Genomic DNA, 16096 nt, shown 5'->3' on the forward strand with positions numbered 1-16096 from the left:
TTAACTAACTGGAATTTAAATAAAAACTTTTTTAAAAAGTCATATGTGGATTTTCAGCTGTATGGGGGTGGGGGTCTATGCCCTTAACCCCCATGTTGTTTGAGGGACAACTGTACTTAGCCACCTAGCAGAATGATCTTCTATATTCCTCAATATTTTCAAGAGGAGGATCAAATCAGGCATATGCATGCTATATCCACAAAGCTATTTGGTACACACCCATCTCACCAATCTTTGTGATAGATCAAAAATTACTTAGGCAGAGGGTCTGACTTTGAAGATCCATCATTCCTATGTCATTACACATATGGTTCCCAGGTGAGTTAACAGTTTAAGGCTGTGTGTACTTGGGACTACCAGATCTCCTCTGCTATCTTGAAGTAATCATTGAGTCCAATCACATGCTACTAAAAAAGCAACATTACAATATGCTAGTACACTGTAATTGGACATGGAGCAAGTACCAGCCCTAACAAATCTTCAGCCCAGTATCGTTTTCAATAAATGATAGAAAATTCTCACCATGTTACCACTTCGGTTAAACAATTCCACATTAATGCCGCTCTCCACTTAATTTTCCATCTATGTTTTTTAGTAAAAGATACATTTGAAGATTAAACCCTTCTCTGTTTATATTTCATTCCAATAAAAGTACCTAGTACTTTTTTTGTGATAGCTGCTTAATATTTTTATACTTTTTTCTCCATTTCTAAGCAATATGGTTACTTAAAGTTACAAAGGGACACGGTTTTTTCATTCAGATTCCACACATGATGCAGGTGCTTCAGAATGGAGTTTGGAATTAATCACTGGGAAAGAAGAGGAGAGATGATAAGCTAGAAGTGTGAATCTGCAACTGATCACTGAAACATTGCATTATGAAACTGAATTCAATAAGGTGATCATAGGCTATTCTGATAATCCTGCAAAAATGATTGGTGATAAAGTAAAATTAAAGGTAAATAAGTAGAAATAGCCTCCCCCAGTAAAAATCCATAGTTAATTTTTTCCCTCATGTATAGTTAGTAAAGAAACTGGAAAATACTTAAAATATAAAAAGGAAATTAAAATTATATAATCCTCTCATCCAGTAATATCTACCTACTATTAACATGGTAGAGTTTTACTTCTAATAATTTTAGTTTCTATGTAGGTTTGTAAGAATGTGTCCCTAAAAATATTGCTGTATATTTGTGTCTGCATATAAAGATAAATATGCAAATAGAAGCATGCTGCTAGCTTTCATTTTACTTAGTGTTATACTATAATTTTTGATGATGCAAAATTTCCTTCAAAAATACTAATTTTGGGGTACCTGTGTGGCTCAGTCAGTTAAGCGACCAACTCTTGATTTCTGCTCAGGTCATGATCTCAGGGTCCTGGGATCGAGCCCCGTGTCCATCTCCACACTCAGCCTCTCCCTCTGCCCTTCCCTCCACTCGTGTATGCGCTCACTCTCTCTCTATCTCTCTAAAATAAATAGATAAGGTCTTTAAAAAAATAATAAGTTTATGTAACTATGTAATTTCCCATATTATCAATATGCTACAAATTATTTCCCCCATTATCAAACATTAAGTATGTGTCCAAGGAGACAGTTGGAAATGTCTTTGTCATAAATAATATGTCAACAGACATATACTTGTATATACACATTGTACTCATATCCTGGTATTTCCTTTGAACATAAGAACTGCTTTTCTGGGTCACGGTATTTTGCCATTACATACTTACCCACATTGCTACACAAATGGGTTGGACCCGTTTATAGGCCCATCAGCAGTTCATCATAATGGCACCCTTACCACCACCAAATCACACCCTTACCATCACTGAAATTGCCTTCTTAAAAAAGAACTTCTACAATGTTATACAGAATCATGATAACACTGTTTCAAGGTTATGTTAGAATTTTCTATGATTATTTTTCTATGATTTCTGTGGGGCCAACTATATTTCCTTTCTGTGAATTATAGCTCCATGTTCTTTTCATATTTTTATATTGTTACTAGAGAGCTTTTAGTTCTTATTTAATAAATAAGATTTTTTAAAACTAAGTATTTTTAAGTTCTATGTTCACTGTCTAGAATCAAATGAGTCTGCTTCAAATAAGCATTACTAACCTCCTGTATTTCTAAATAAGCAAAAGATTAGACATAGAAAAGAATACATTGAAAGAACATTTCTTGCTTTCTTCTTTCACAGTGAGCTCTAGGCATATTTTTTGTATTTGCATCTTTAACTTGCGTAGAATACATACATTTTGTATGAGATCAGGAGTCATCATTTTTCTCTGACATCCCCTTCATCTTTTTGAGACCTCACTGTGCATAATGGATGTGTCCACTTACACAAGTACAATGAACTTTGATGAATTGTAGAAAAGCATTCTCTTGTGGGGAAAGAGTGACACACATGTCTTTGGAATGTAAGGAATTTGACCCTAAGTAGACAGAGTCACATTTTATATAAATAGTGCTCTATGGCAGCAACTTTCATCAACTTAAACCATTATGTCCATTTTAGAGAAATAACAAAAGAATTGCTTAATTTTTCATAAGCTTTCATTAGAGAGAAGGACGAGGTTCACCAAGCAAGAGTTGGTGTTGAAACTACAAATGCAACATTGTGTGGGGAATTCCATGTCCAGAATCTGCCCTCTTGACAACAGGACAGTTTTTGACCTTTGACTTTTAACAAATTGTGGTCAAGTTAAAACACTATCTGGAAATCCTCCAGTTAACATCTGCAATATATTGCAACTATGTTAAGAAATGGGAGAGAAAGATACTGAAATGTGAAAATCATTTGATCAAAATATTTCAATTTTGTTAAATGACATGTTACTTATATAATACAGTATTTTTAAAAATCCACCAGCCAATTAAAGACAGATTGCATGGATGAAAACATATATAAGAATAATGAAGACCTAAACAATATATTTTTTAAAAGTAGGTTTGATGCACTTATGCAAATATTTCCCTGATAATAGGCACAAGGGCCCAAGCCACATGCATAAAAAAGATCATGTATTAGGTCATAAAAGACTTCATAAATCTAAAAGTGTAAAAATAATACAAAAAGCATTCTCTGACCACAATACAATGAATTCAATAATTAATACAAAATAAGAAACAAAAGTCTTTCCATTTAGAAACCATTTTATTTGTTTAAATTTTAAAAGTTAAAATCTTGTTTAAAAAACTTTTAGATCAAAGAACTGTAAACCAAAAATTCAAACTATCCAGAAAGTAATGATAATGGAGGTAGTATATATTTTGGATATAAACCATGAAAAAGAAGAAGAAATGAATAAATGTAGAAATAAAGACAAAAATGAATGAATTAGAACACAAAAAAATGGGGAAAAGCGGATTAGAACTAATAACAAAATTTATTAAAATAAAACAATGTAATAAAAATAAAAAGTAGATCAAATCTTAGCTATTATGATCAAGAAAAAGAAAGAAGGAAGAAAACTAGGTGCACAGAAAGAGAGATCACAAGAACAAAAAAAGCATAGAAACAGAATAATTTTTAAATGTTAAAAAACTTTCCTACCTCTAAACATAACAAATTTAAAAGTATTTTCCAGGAATATATAATATACCAAACTTGGCCATAGAATCTATATAAATCCTTTAAAAAAAAATCAAACTAAAAGTTAAATATAAAAGAGATTTTCCCCAAAGTAATAAACAGTAGGCCTTGACAATTTCACAGAGCATTTTTCTAAACTTAAAAAACAAATAAATTATTCTAAACCACACTTAAAAATAAGAATGCAAATCATTCTAATAAAGTGTGAGTTACATTGATATTAAAATACAAAAAAAATTGCAAACTGGCAAATAAAAAAGAAATGCTGACCAATTTTCACTATTTAAGAAAATCTTAAATAAAATGATAGTAAGCCCATCTAGCAGCACGTTAAAATAACAGTTCATCAAAGACAAGTGAAATTTATTGCAGGCATAAAGAAAAATTGCTGAATGTTAGAAAATCTTTTATTACTTTTAATTCTCTGTGTTGATCTAAGGTGAAAAACTACATGATTATTTTCCTGGTTGCTGAAATGGCATTTGATAAATTCTCTACTGATTTTTTTTATTTACAAAAAAAAATGCAAACAATAAAAATCATTGAAATGTTCGCTAACACATGTGGGTGCACACCTGTCCACACATATATACATCAAGCCCTGAAACCAGCACACCAGATAGGGAAACAATAGTGGGAGCAGGAACAAGACAAAAACGCTCACCATCACCATGACTAATGAACAAGGTGCCAGAGGTATTAGCCATTGCAATTATGGTACAAAATACATTTATTTATTTTTAAAGATTTTATTTATTCATTTGACAGTGAGAGAGACAGTACAAGCAGGGGGAGTGGCAGGTAGAGGGAGAATCAGGCTCCCTGCAGAGCAGAAAACCCAACTTGGGGCTCAATTCCAGGACCCTGGGATCATGACCTGAGCCGAAGTCAGAGGCTTAACCAACTGAGCCACCCAGGTGCCCCTACAAAATTCATTTTTTATTAGAAGTTGAAAAATGAAAGAATGAAGTGACATTAACACTCTTTGCAAATGATATAATTGTACAATTGGAAAATCCAGGATAAGTTATAAGTGAAAAAATAACTACACAGCATGAAACCTAAAGGTATTAAAGAAACGTAGTTGTATTTTCTGATAACAGAGAAGGAAGATCTTTCTAACCATGACTCAAAGTGCAGAGGTCATTAAAGTAAGATAGATAAAATGATCAGTGAGTTTTTTAAATGCCACCACAAGAAAAATGAATCTCAAAGACACCATAAGCAAAAGGAAAGACACATCTCATACCTAAAAATAAAAAGAACCTTGTTGCAGGTAATGCATAATACCCAAATATGTAAATACCTAGAAATCAAGAAGAAAAAAGCCAACAGCTCAATAGAAAAAATAAGCAAAAACATGAACAATTCACTGAAAATTAAATAAAAATATCCCCTGAGAAATAAAAATTGTGCATCCTCATTCATCATAACTGAAATCTTCATTAAAATACAATAACACTTTTACCTATCATTTAGGTCAATATCCAAAATGTCAAAATGTTTGACAAAACACACTGTTGGGGAGGTTATATGGAAAAAATCATTTTCATTCATTCTTGGTAGGAGTACAAAATATCACAACTCTTGTGGAGGACAATTTGACAAAATTTAATATAATTAAAAATGTGTTTACCCTTTTGTCCAGTAATTTTTCTTATGGGAATTAATCCTGCGGAAACACCTAAAATTATTTACATAGAGGGTTATTTTCTTATAGTACTTTTGTGTTAGCAAAAGATTCAGTGACAGCTAGCTATATTCATCTAAAGAGGACTGATTAAATGAACTGGTGTAGATACATATGTGAAGATTTGGAAAAAAAAAAAAAAAAGACCGAAGAAAGTTCTATACTGTGATATGGAAAATCTCCAGGACATACAGTTAATTAAAAAAATATATATTCAAGGTACATAACAGTGTCATATCTTTTGTTTAGGAAGGTAATAATATATCTTTACATTTGCCTATACTTACATAAACACTTGAAGGTTACATAATAGCATAATAAAACATGGTTCCCTAAGGGAGTTCAGTCAACATAGGTTGACCGCGGCAGGGGTGATGGCTGAATGTCTAAACGCGTATCTTTGCATATATCACTTGGATTTTGAACTTAATGAATAGACTGTAAACTCAAAAAATATTTTTAATTCAATAGGTATACAATATCTTCCCAAAGTACAGAATATTATGTAATAGAAAGGCTTCGCAGCAGGTACTCAATGAAATGTTGTTCAGAGAGTGAATGCATAAGAATAACAATTGTCTCCTGTATAAACAAATGGAAGGAAGGAAAGAGGGGAGGAATGCAAGGAGACAGAGACAGGGAAGGAGGGAGGGATAAATTTCACTTGACTTTTTAAAGTGTTTGCACCTTCCACTTTTATTTGAAGTTAATTTCAAGTATAACGTTTGTTGTCCTATCAGTGAACATTTCATGTGAGTGCCAATAGAGTTTCTTTAAGTAATGCTATTTCGAGCCTGAAAGCATAGATCCTCTTATGAAGATATATTGTGTGATTATTGAGATACCGTTCCAATATACATATGCACCACGCATACAAATTATTAAGTGTTTCATTCAAAAGAAAATTTGAGGTGGATAGCCCTATCACTTAACGTGGCATTTTCAATCACAATAAAACTTAATTTAAATTTTTAAGATTAGTTTCCAAGAGTTGTATTCCCATTCAACTTGGCTGCATGTTTGAGACATATTTTAGCCCTATTCCTTCTATGATGCTTAAAGAGGGTATTAGACTGTGCTCCATTTTTCAGATTGGCACTATGTATGTGTTTATGCAGAAATAAGAGTGCTTATGTATTAATTACTATTACTAAAAAAATTTACCTACAATAGAAAAAGTAAATTTCAGGCAGTATAATGCAGTTTGAGTGAAAGACTCAAACAGTAAAAAATTAGATGTTTTTGAGAAGATGGGAAATTCCACAGGTATATCATCCCAGCTGTGGTTCTTTGCCTTCAGTAAGTAGTTCCGGCTGAGCTTTAATCACACATATTCAATTAACTACTAAATGTATCCGGCCATGAATGGGGAACGCTGTAGCAGCAGAGAAGATTGACATCATTCTACGGATAGCACACTTGGTCCAAAGAGAATAGGTATGGCACGCAGCTAACATTCAGTCCACAAAACACGTGAGTGTATGAGGAGTGGAAGAGTCCTCGGTATGTTCCCCAGCAGAATGTCAGCACTGTATGGACAAGTTGGCTCCATGATTCCCATTCTTCCCCTTTCCCACAGGTGTGTTTATTGTGATTGTCCTGAAGCTGAGCAGTCATTGTATACTGAGCATATGCAAGGCAAATATCTTTCTATATTCACAAATCTCTGGATCTAGGGGTGTCATACCTGGACTTAACGGAGCTACCCCAGCACCATCTCATGAGGGGCAAGTCCTGCATATCACTAGAGACCTGGCCTTGCTGCTGTGTGACTGGATCTGGCTTTTGGATTGTTTCCCTTACAGAAGTGTTCTATTTTTAATATTGATCTTTACTCATTTTATCTTGAATGAATAAATGAGGTGGAGGTATTCTTGATCAGAGCCAGACTATCATTATTCACTTAACAAGTAAATAATGACATTGTGATCCCTCATACCCTGATTCTTACCTCAGGGGTGGCCTCAGGAAAGTCAGATAAAATGTTTTACCAACACAAACTTCAAAGTCTGTATCTCCAAAGGAATGGAGAACAATGGATTTTCTTTGTTGACATCCAGTAGAAAGACAGCTGTTTCTGTCTTTCAAGGGGTAGGAGAAGAAGAAAAAGAAAAACAAAAGAAAACAAAACAAAACCCTTTTGCTCCTTTGAGAGGAGATGGCAAGGATCCTGAGACTATAAATACCTCTTTCCAAGGGCCAGATAAACACTGCATGTCTCCTGCTTTTGTGACCTAGAGATATTGCCAATCTCTGGACTTCGTAGATTTGGGAATGTAAATACCTAGGAAGAGAGTTTCCAGTCACTCTGACACCTTGAAACTTAACCTAGGGGCCTAATCCAAATGGCCACAGAAATCATTCTCATGATATGTGAAGAGTAAAATGCTTCTAGGATAAGTGAAAGCAAACATTTCTTAACCTTATGTTCTGTTTATCTCCCTCTCTCAGAATGCTAGTCCTTTTTACAGAAACACTGAGAAATCCAGGGAATTTTATTTACCCACAAGAGGGAGAAAGTATATTTTTATGCAGCAAGGAGAATATTAAACTCGAAATTGGTGACCAATATTCTCGGCAGTCATAATCATTAGTATTGTTCACTAGTATTTTTATTACTGTTTCTTGCTCTCCTCTTTCAGTCATGTGGTAAAATTGTGCTTAACCATCCCTTGAAGTTAGACATAGTCATGTGACTCCTATTGGCCTATAATATGGGAGTGAAAGGAATATGTGTCATTTGCAGGTAGAAAGCTTGAAAAACCAGGGCACCATAATCTCTTCCCTAAATGATAGACCCCTGACACCTGGCATTCCTGAGTGAGGGTGATGTGGCCTAGAGCCCAAAGCTAATCCCTGAAATACATAAGAGAGTGAGCAGAAAACTAAACCTTTGATGTTTTAAGTTATTCGGATACTGTGGTTGCTTGTTACACAGCATAAATGGAACTCTCATTTCTGACATAAATATAGATAAAGTAATTGAAAAATTGTTGATCTAAAGTTCTAAAAGTTGATACACTTTGAGCTGTTTTCTCGTCTGGGATATGTCACTCTCTTCCTCGAGTGACATGAAATGCTCAAGATTGCATCTCTGGGGTCAGCACAACAAAAGGAGTCTGATCCATTTCTCATCAAAGTACATTAGATATTCAAGTTAAGATTTGAATTCTGTGCGAACCCTATGTCAACCAATTTCTTCTCATATATATACTTGTACACGGTAGAATCTGAACTCTTCGTAAGAAAGTTGCTTGGTTTAAAGAAATCAACCTTAGTTCTTGCGCATGCGAAATTGGGCAACAAACGTTATCTTTAGTTTACTTAAATACAAATAGGAATTTATTTCAACATCAGACAGCAAGTGTGAAGAGATCACAGAATAGTTCCTTGACTTTTCAATATCCCACAAACATGGTCATTTCAGAAGAATTGTCTGAAAATGTCCTTTAAAAAAGTTTTTTTCTAAATTTTCTTGAGTCAAGACTATTTGTTTCCTGTAGTTAATCCTGCTTTATTGAGTTTCCATGAGTGACTTTTATTTACTATGTTGTGATTCCCATAGGTAATTAATCAAAAGAATCCTTGTAAATGTCTATCATATACCTACACTTCAAATGGTGAACAGCTGATATCCATGGACTGTTGAGACAATTCAAGCAAAGTTCTGCGTTCATAAATTGTATTCATGACACTCTTACTGGAAGCCAGGAAATAATTTACTAATAAATTAACTTCTCATTTTATAATCTCAGATTTTGAAACTGGTATTTTTCATTTAAAGAGACAATTGTACCTCAGAGAACAACAGATAATTGTCCATTACATATCTGAAATCCATTGGGGAGAAACAGATAAATTACTGCCTTTAAAATTATTACTTATTAAAGGGTTTAAGATTAAACATAAACACAGAGTAGGCAATTACTTATACAATTCAACACAAAGATACTTTAATGGAAATGCCTGATGATTTAATTTGAGCCAGTAGTATTTGGAACGCCTCCACTTAAAATATCACAATCTACCTTTGCTGTGCCTTTTTTGTTTTAAATGAGAGAAACTAGATCCTCTTTCTGATGGCATCAACTAAGTAAGAATGTTTTGTTACTTTTACCCCCATCCACAGAAAAAATAGTCTTACTTGAGATCTTGTTTGATGTCAGCCCTGATTAAATTAAACCTTTTTCAAATTCATTATTTTTCCAAAATTATTTACTTTCTGAATATATCTATAGAGCCTAAAAGAATGACTTTATTAAAAATTAATAAAACAAAAAGAATAAATTTTTTTCTACCTAAGATGACTTTTAATAAAAATCCTGAAGTTTTCCAAAGTACTGATAGACCAATCAATGGTTTTTGTTCTGCTCTTGTTTTTATTAAAGTTGGCTTTTCTTATTAAGTCATAGATAAATCAAAATGAGGGAAAAAGGCAAAAAAAATTTTAAAATAGACCTGGTCAAAGACATATCTATTATTGGAGATGCAAACTTGGGGAAAAGTTTTACTTTTATTTTCAAAATACTTTCGCGATTATTTTAAACATTTATTTTAATGTGTCAAGACTAATTTACCTTCACAGATATAACTAGAGGTAAGTTAAGATTCAAAAATATTAACCTTAAACTTCTTCAGTGTTACTTCCACATTTATCACTAAATAAATCTAGATTAATGATAGACACTAAATGCCCTGGATTAATTGAATAAATAAGTGACTTTACTGAATTCTTTTGTGTCTAGATGAATTCTATCCCTTCAATCCGTGTTTGAAGACATTTTTGTTCAGATCTAATTAGACCAGCTCTTGGGCAACATATAAGCCAATCTGTTGATGAACAAGGTGCTATGAGTTGCTGTTTTAAAAATAATAATGTATCCTCTCTCTCTCTATCAAATAAATAAATAAAATTAAAAAAAAAAAACAAAACATGGGAGTTGCCTGGGTGGTTTGGTGAGTTAAGGGTCTGTCTTCAGCTTAGGTCATGATCCCAGGGTCCTGGGATGGAGCCCTGCGTCAGGCTCTCTGCTCAGCAGGGAGCCTGCTTCTCCCTCTCCCTCTTACTGCAGCTCTGCCTACTTGTGTTCTCTCTCTTGCTATCAAATAAACAAATAAAATCTTTTAAAAATAATAATGTATCAAATCACATCAATATGCTTTTGTACACAAAAGCAATTCAATGTGGGAGTAACAAAGATGCTCTGGATGTTAGTATGAACCTCATCTTAAATTTTAAAATAATCTAGCCTGCACCAAAAATGTGAGAGAGAGAATCTGGTGTTTGCTGCCTAAAGATCATGGATCTTTTATTCTGAGGACAACTAGAGAAGAAAAACCGAGAGGTTCCAGCACTTAGCTGTTTCAGAAAAGAAGGTAAAACCCCAGTTTCAGCGTGAGGCTGAGAATGGCAGAGGAAATGGATGTCACGTTAGAAAGCTGTTATATAATTGTCAAAATCTAAAAAAAAAAAAAAAAGCTTTTAAGTTCTAAAGAATTAGAATGCAGTCAGCCAGATATGCGATTTACATCATCAGAGATTAAACAAAAAAAGAAGTGTAATACTTTAATCGCTAGGTAGGTCTTTGGACCAAATGATCTATGAAGTTTCTTCTTTATATTAGATCTTCGATTTTATAATGCACAAGGAAGAAAAGGAGTTTGGATTTTTCTTCCCCTTTAATATCTAAATTGTCTTTTTTTTTTTTTTTTTTTTTTTTTAAATCTCAGAAGAGTGAGTAAGAACAGACCTTGAGTTGAGTCCCAACTTTCTCAGCCCTGCCTGGCTCCCACACCATCTCTTGGGAAAGAGCTCCCTCCCTCATTGTGAGTATTCAGTGAATCAACTCCTCCAAGGGCCTTGGGATTCAAGTGGAAGTTTTACACTGATGTTCTGAGGTTTTGGCTCTGAGGAAGAAAGCAGGAATTTTAAGAGTTTTGACATATTATGTATTATTTTGTCCCTGCTCTCCCATAAGTTTAAAAAAACTGTTCAGACGAAATTTTTCCCAAACACCCTGACACCAAAGACAGCCCAGAGACCTCATAGGGGACTTTAAAAGAATAGCCATCCCTGTGCCCCATCCTTGACATGGTCTCAGGATACTTGTAGTAAAGAGCATTGGGAGAGGGAGAACTTTAAAGTAACCCAACACTTTTGCATTCCAGGCAGCTGAGACTTGGAATGAGACCCCATTTCCTCACAATGTTGCAAAACTGTACCTCTCAACCTTCTAAGGGACTTGGGATATTTTAAGTTATTTCTGTTGGCATCATATAGCACAGAAGAGAAGGTCTATAATAAGAAAATAGAGTAATTCTGTCCTCTCTTCACCTCCTTTCCTCACTACTTCTCAAACCAACAACACAAAAATTTTGGTGATATTTCAGAAAAGGAATGTGACAAGGCCTGTTTCATTTTAAAACAGTAGCTTTCAAAGCTATTTCCTTTGACTTAAGCATCATGATGCCATGTATCATTCCTTCCAGAGAAGAGGCTAATACTATTTGTTTTGTTAATCTACTAAGTTACATCTCTGAAAAAAAACATATTGAAATAATGGATGTGAAAATTTCCTAAACAGTGCCTGGCACTTAGAAACCACTTAATAAATGTGCACTTTATGTAATAACTGACATTATTGCATTTATTTGTAAAATCAAATATTCTTATTTAGTAGATTTTATATACTTTAAAATTCCATTATCCACATGGCTGGGAGAACTAGCTGTTGAGGGTCAAGGCTTTACAACATCATATGAATTTTACATCAACAAAAGAATATGAAAATATGACATATTTGGCAGCTAATCTATGGTAAAAGTACATATAACTTATATGGTAACTCTAAGAGTTGTCTTCAAATTCTATTGGAAATTAAACTATTTTAAAATAAGTCCTCTTCTATTACAAAATTTGCATCTTAAGTGTAATCACAATAAGTTAAATGTTACTATTTGCTCAGGAGCATAATGTTTATGTAAACACCTCATTAAGACACAAGATTGTTCTAAACATGAATGCCTAAGTCATTCAATCATAGAATGGTGAAATCTAACCCCTGAGGATGAAGTACCATGAAGTATGAATTAAAGCATAATTCAGTGAGTGATGAAAATATAGCTTACCTTGAGTTATATTTCATTAATAGTTGACTGGTTATTGACATTAACAATTTTACCAAGATAAAGAACTACATAGATGGGGGACAAAGAACTCACAGTAAAATACTCAGTGCACTGTACTTATTTCTCAACATAACATTGGTGACAAAGTCTCCATCAGAGTCCATCCGATATCAGAGAGGGCTCTATGTGCTGACTGGTTTTAGGACACCAAGCAGTTATTTCTGTGATGTGATTCAAGGATGCCAGACAGGCCAGGATGCCCTTCCTAACCCTCCATATGTGCTGACTGACTCCCAACCTTCTGGAATGCTTTATCCCTCAGATCAGAGGTTGCAAGCAGGAGTGTGCTGCAGTGTTTTAAAATACTCTATTTAAAAATACAGATGTCCCTCCAGACTTACCGAATCAGAATATTTGGGGATTGGACAAAGTATGTGTGAGATTTTGATGTCTCCTAAAACAAATCTCTCTCCCCATCCTATCTACACTCCAAGTGGCGCCCCCAATTAAAGCTATTTGCAAACATTTGTATTTTAGTATGAATTTTCTGAATGCAGGTTTTAAAGAAGTAAAGAAAAGAAGAGTCCATCAGTATAGCCGTGGAAAGATCGAGGTAAAAAATTCAGGAAAAGATTGGGGCGCCTGGGTGACTCAGTCGTTAAGTGTCTGCCTTCGGCTCAGGTCATGATCCCAGCGTTCTGGAGTTGAGCCCCACGTCAGGCTCCCTGCTCAGTGGGAAGCCTGCTTCTCCCTCTCCCACTCCCTCTGCTTGTGTTCCCTCTCTCGCTGCCTCTCTTTGTCAAATAAAATCTTTTAAAAATTTTCAGAAAAAGATGAACTTACTTTCATGTGTTACATCGAGCAGAAATTTATGAGAGAATAAAATTTTACAGAACTTAATGTGAACAAGACTTCAGCTTATTTTTTTTACAAAAGAAATCTATAAAACAGCAAATTTCTGTAATAGTTTGAAAAGCTTTTGAAAATTTACAAACTAGAGGAAAATTAAGTGGAATAATTACAAAAAGACCCCTTACCACAAATAGACAACAATTAATAGAGAGAGAAATAACATTTTACAGTGCTTATGAACACTTATAAAGCACCTTTCACATACTTTGTATCATTTAAGTATTAAAACAACCTTATTGTTTTGTAGAATAAGTGCAAGTAGATAGTGATTAATACTATCTTACAGATGAAGAAACTCAACTTTCTCAAAGGAAAAACATTCTTCTTGTGTCCCTCATCAAACCCTAGAGAATCCTCTTGCTAGCTGTTTCTTAGCTAGGTTCCAAACCTTTCTTTGTGGCATGGAGAACATCTGGATGCTCTTCTAAAATTCTTTGGCATTGCAGGAGGCTGTGGATTATGGCAGGCCCTCTCTGTCTACTGTTTCCATGTCATTATGTCAAAATATCTGTTTGACTAACACGACCTAGTATTCCAAATAAAGCATGAGAAGCTAGTGGCCTCCAATCTTGGATCTCCAAATTTATCTTGGGAGTTCCACTATCTGCAATCTATATCTGACAGAGGTAAGATCAAGGTCAACATCTAATGTTGTTGTTCTGCTCTAGTTTCTCTATCTCCTTCTTTTATTTTTATTAGTCTAGCAAAATAGCTATTGACTGTGTTGATCTTTACAAAGAACTAACTTTTAGTTTCATTGATTTTTCTCTAATGGTTTTCTCTTTTCTGTTTCATTGATTTCCACTCCGATTTTATTATTTTCATCTTCCTCTTACGGCACCGGATTTGGTGCTCTGTTTTCCTAGCTTCTTAAAGTGGAAGCTGAGATTATTGATTTTAAATCTTTCTTCCTTTCCACTGTAAGTGCTTAAAGTTACAATTTTTCCTCTAACCACAGACTTCTTTCTGTTGTTTATTTCTAATTTAATTCTGTTGTGGTTGGAGAATATACTTGATATGATTTCAATCCATTTGAAATTATTGAAACTTGTTTTATGTCCTAGCATGGAGGTCTATCTTGGACAATGGGTCTTGTGCACTGAAGAGTAGGTGCATTCTGCCGTCCTCGGCGAAAAGTTCTCAATATGTCAAGTCAAGTTGGTGATAGGGTTATTCAAGTCTTCTGTAATCTTACTGCTTTTTATTTTCCTAGTTGCCTTGTCAATTACTGTGAGACAAGTATTGAAATTTCTATAATTATTGAGTTATCTTTTTCTGTTGTAATTATGTAAGACTTGGCTTAATTTATTTAGGGACCCTGTTTAAGTAAATTTATTTAAGTGCAATTGCTAAATCTTTTTAGTGTATTGGCCACTTTATTAATTAGAAAAGTCTGTTTCTGTCTCTAGTAATACTTCTTGTCTTAAACTCTACTTTGATATTAATATAACTACTTCAGGTTATTTAGAGTTACTGTTTGAATGGCATATCGCTTTTTCCATCTTTTACTTCAACTATTTATTTCTTTATCTATAAATAAAGCATTTCCCTTGCAGAAAGCATAGGGATGAATCTTACTTTTTTATTCAATTTGGCAAACACTGCCTTTGATTACAGTTTAGTCCATTTACATTTACATAATTATTGTTAAGTTTGGATTTACATTTTGCTGGGTTTTTTCCTATAGCTCATGTATTTCTCATTCCTCTTTCATTGCCTTCCTTTGGAATAACATTTTTAGTTTACCGTATTACTTCCTCTGCTGATTTTTAGTTTTATATATAACATATAATACATACACATACACACATATATACATATATACATATATAATATTTAATTCTTCATTTATTTTATTTTTCTTCATTAATACTTGGCATATTTCATTCCACACTGCCTTTGGGTCTCCATTGTTTCCAATAAGAAATCAGTTACTAATCATATTGTTGCAAATCATTTTTGTTTTGCTGCTTTCAAGATTTTCTTTTATACCATTGACATTCACAGTCTGACAATGTGTATAGGTGGTGTTCTTTTTGTGTTTATCTTTCTTAGGGTTCATTAAATTTCTGGGACCTGGGACATCATATTTTTCATCAAATTTTAGCCTACTTATTTTAACCACTATTTCTTCAAATATTTGTTTCTGTTCCCCTCTATCTCCTGGCTGGAGATAGGAGATAGTTGGAATTCATGGTGATTCTCACATTCATGGTGATTCTTTCTTCGGCCATCTCAAATATATTGTCGGTCACTTCATTCTAGTTATAATTTTCAACTTCAGAATTTATTTCCTTTTATATAGTTTACATTTCTTTACCAATATTCCTTATTTACTAACTCATTGTCATCCTAATTTACTTTTATTCTTTGAACAGCATTTCCTTTCCTTCCATGAATATACTTATAATGGGTGCATTTAAATCTCTGCTAAATGGAGCAGATGAACCATACAGAGTCAGTTTTTATTGATAGATTCTGTTTCTGTAACTGAGTAAAAGTCACACTTTATTATTTCTTTGTATGTCTTTTTTTTTTTTTTTTCTTTTTAAAAGTGCTCATTTTAGATTATCTATTGTAGCAACTCTGGGTTCTTTTTTTATTTTTCTGGGTTTATTGGACTTTTAAAAAGTCTTTGTCTGTATTTAAACTGCAGAATCTATCTGCTCCAGAGTCGCTGATGTCTCTGTTCAGGTTTTTCATTCTTATGTTGATTTTTTAGCCTGGCTTCCTAGGTATTGCCCCCTGTATTTTCCTAAGGGG

The sequence above is a fragment of the Ursus arctos genome, unplaced genomic scaffold (genome assembly GCF_023065955.2).
Source record: "Ursus arctos isolate Adak ecotype North America unplaced genomic scaffold, UrsArc2.0 scaffold_11, whole genome shotgun sequence".
NCBI classification, from domain to species: Eukaryota; Metazoa; Chordata; class Mammalia; order Carnivora; family Ursidae; genus Ursus; species Ursus arctos.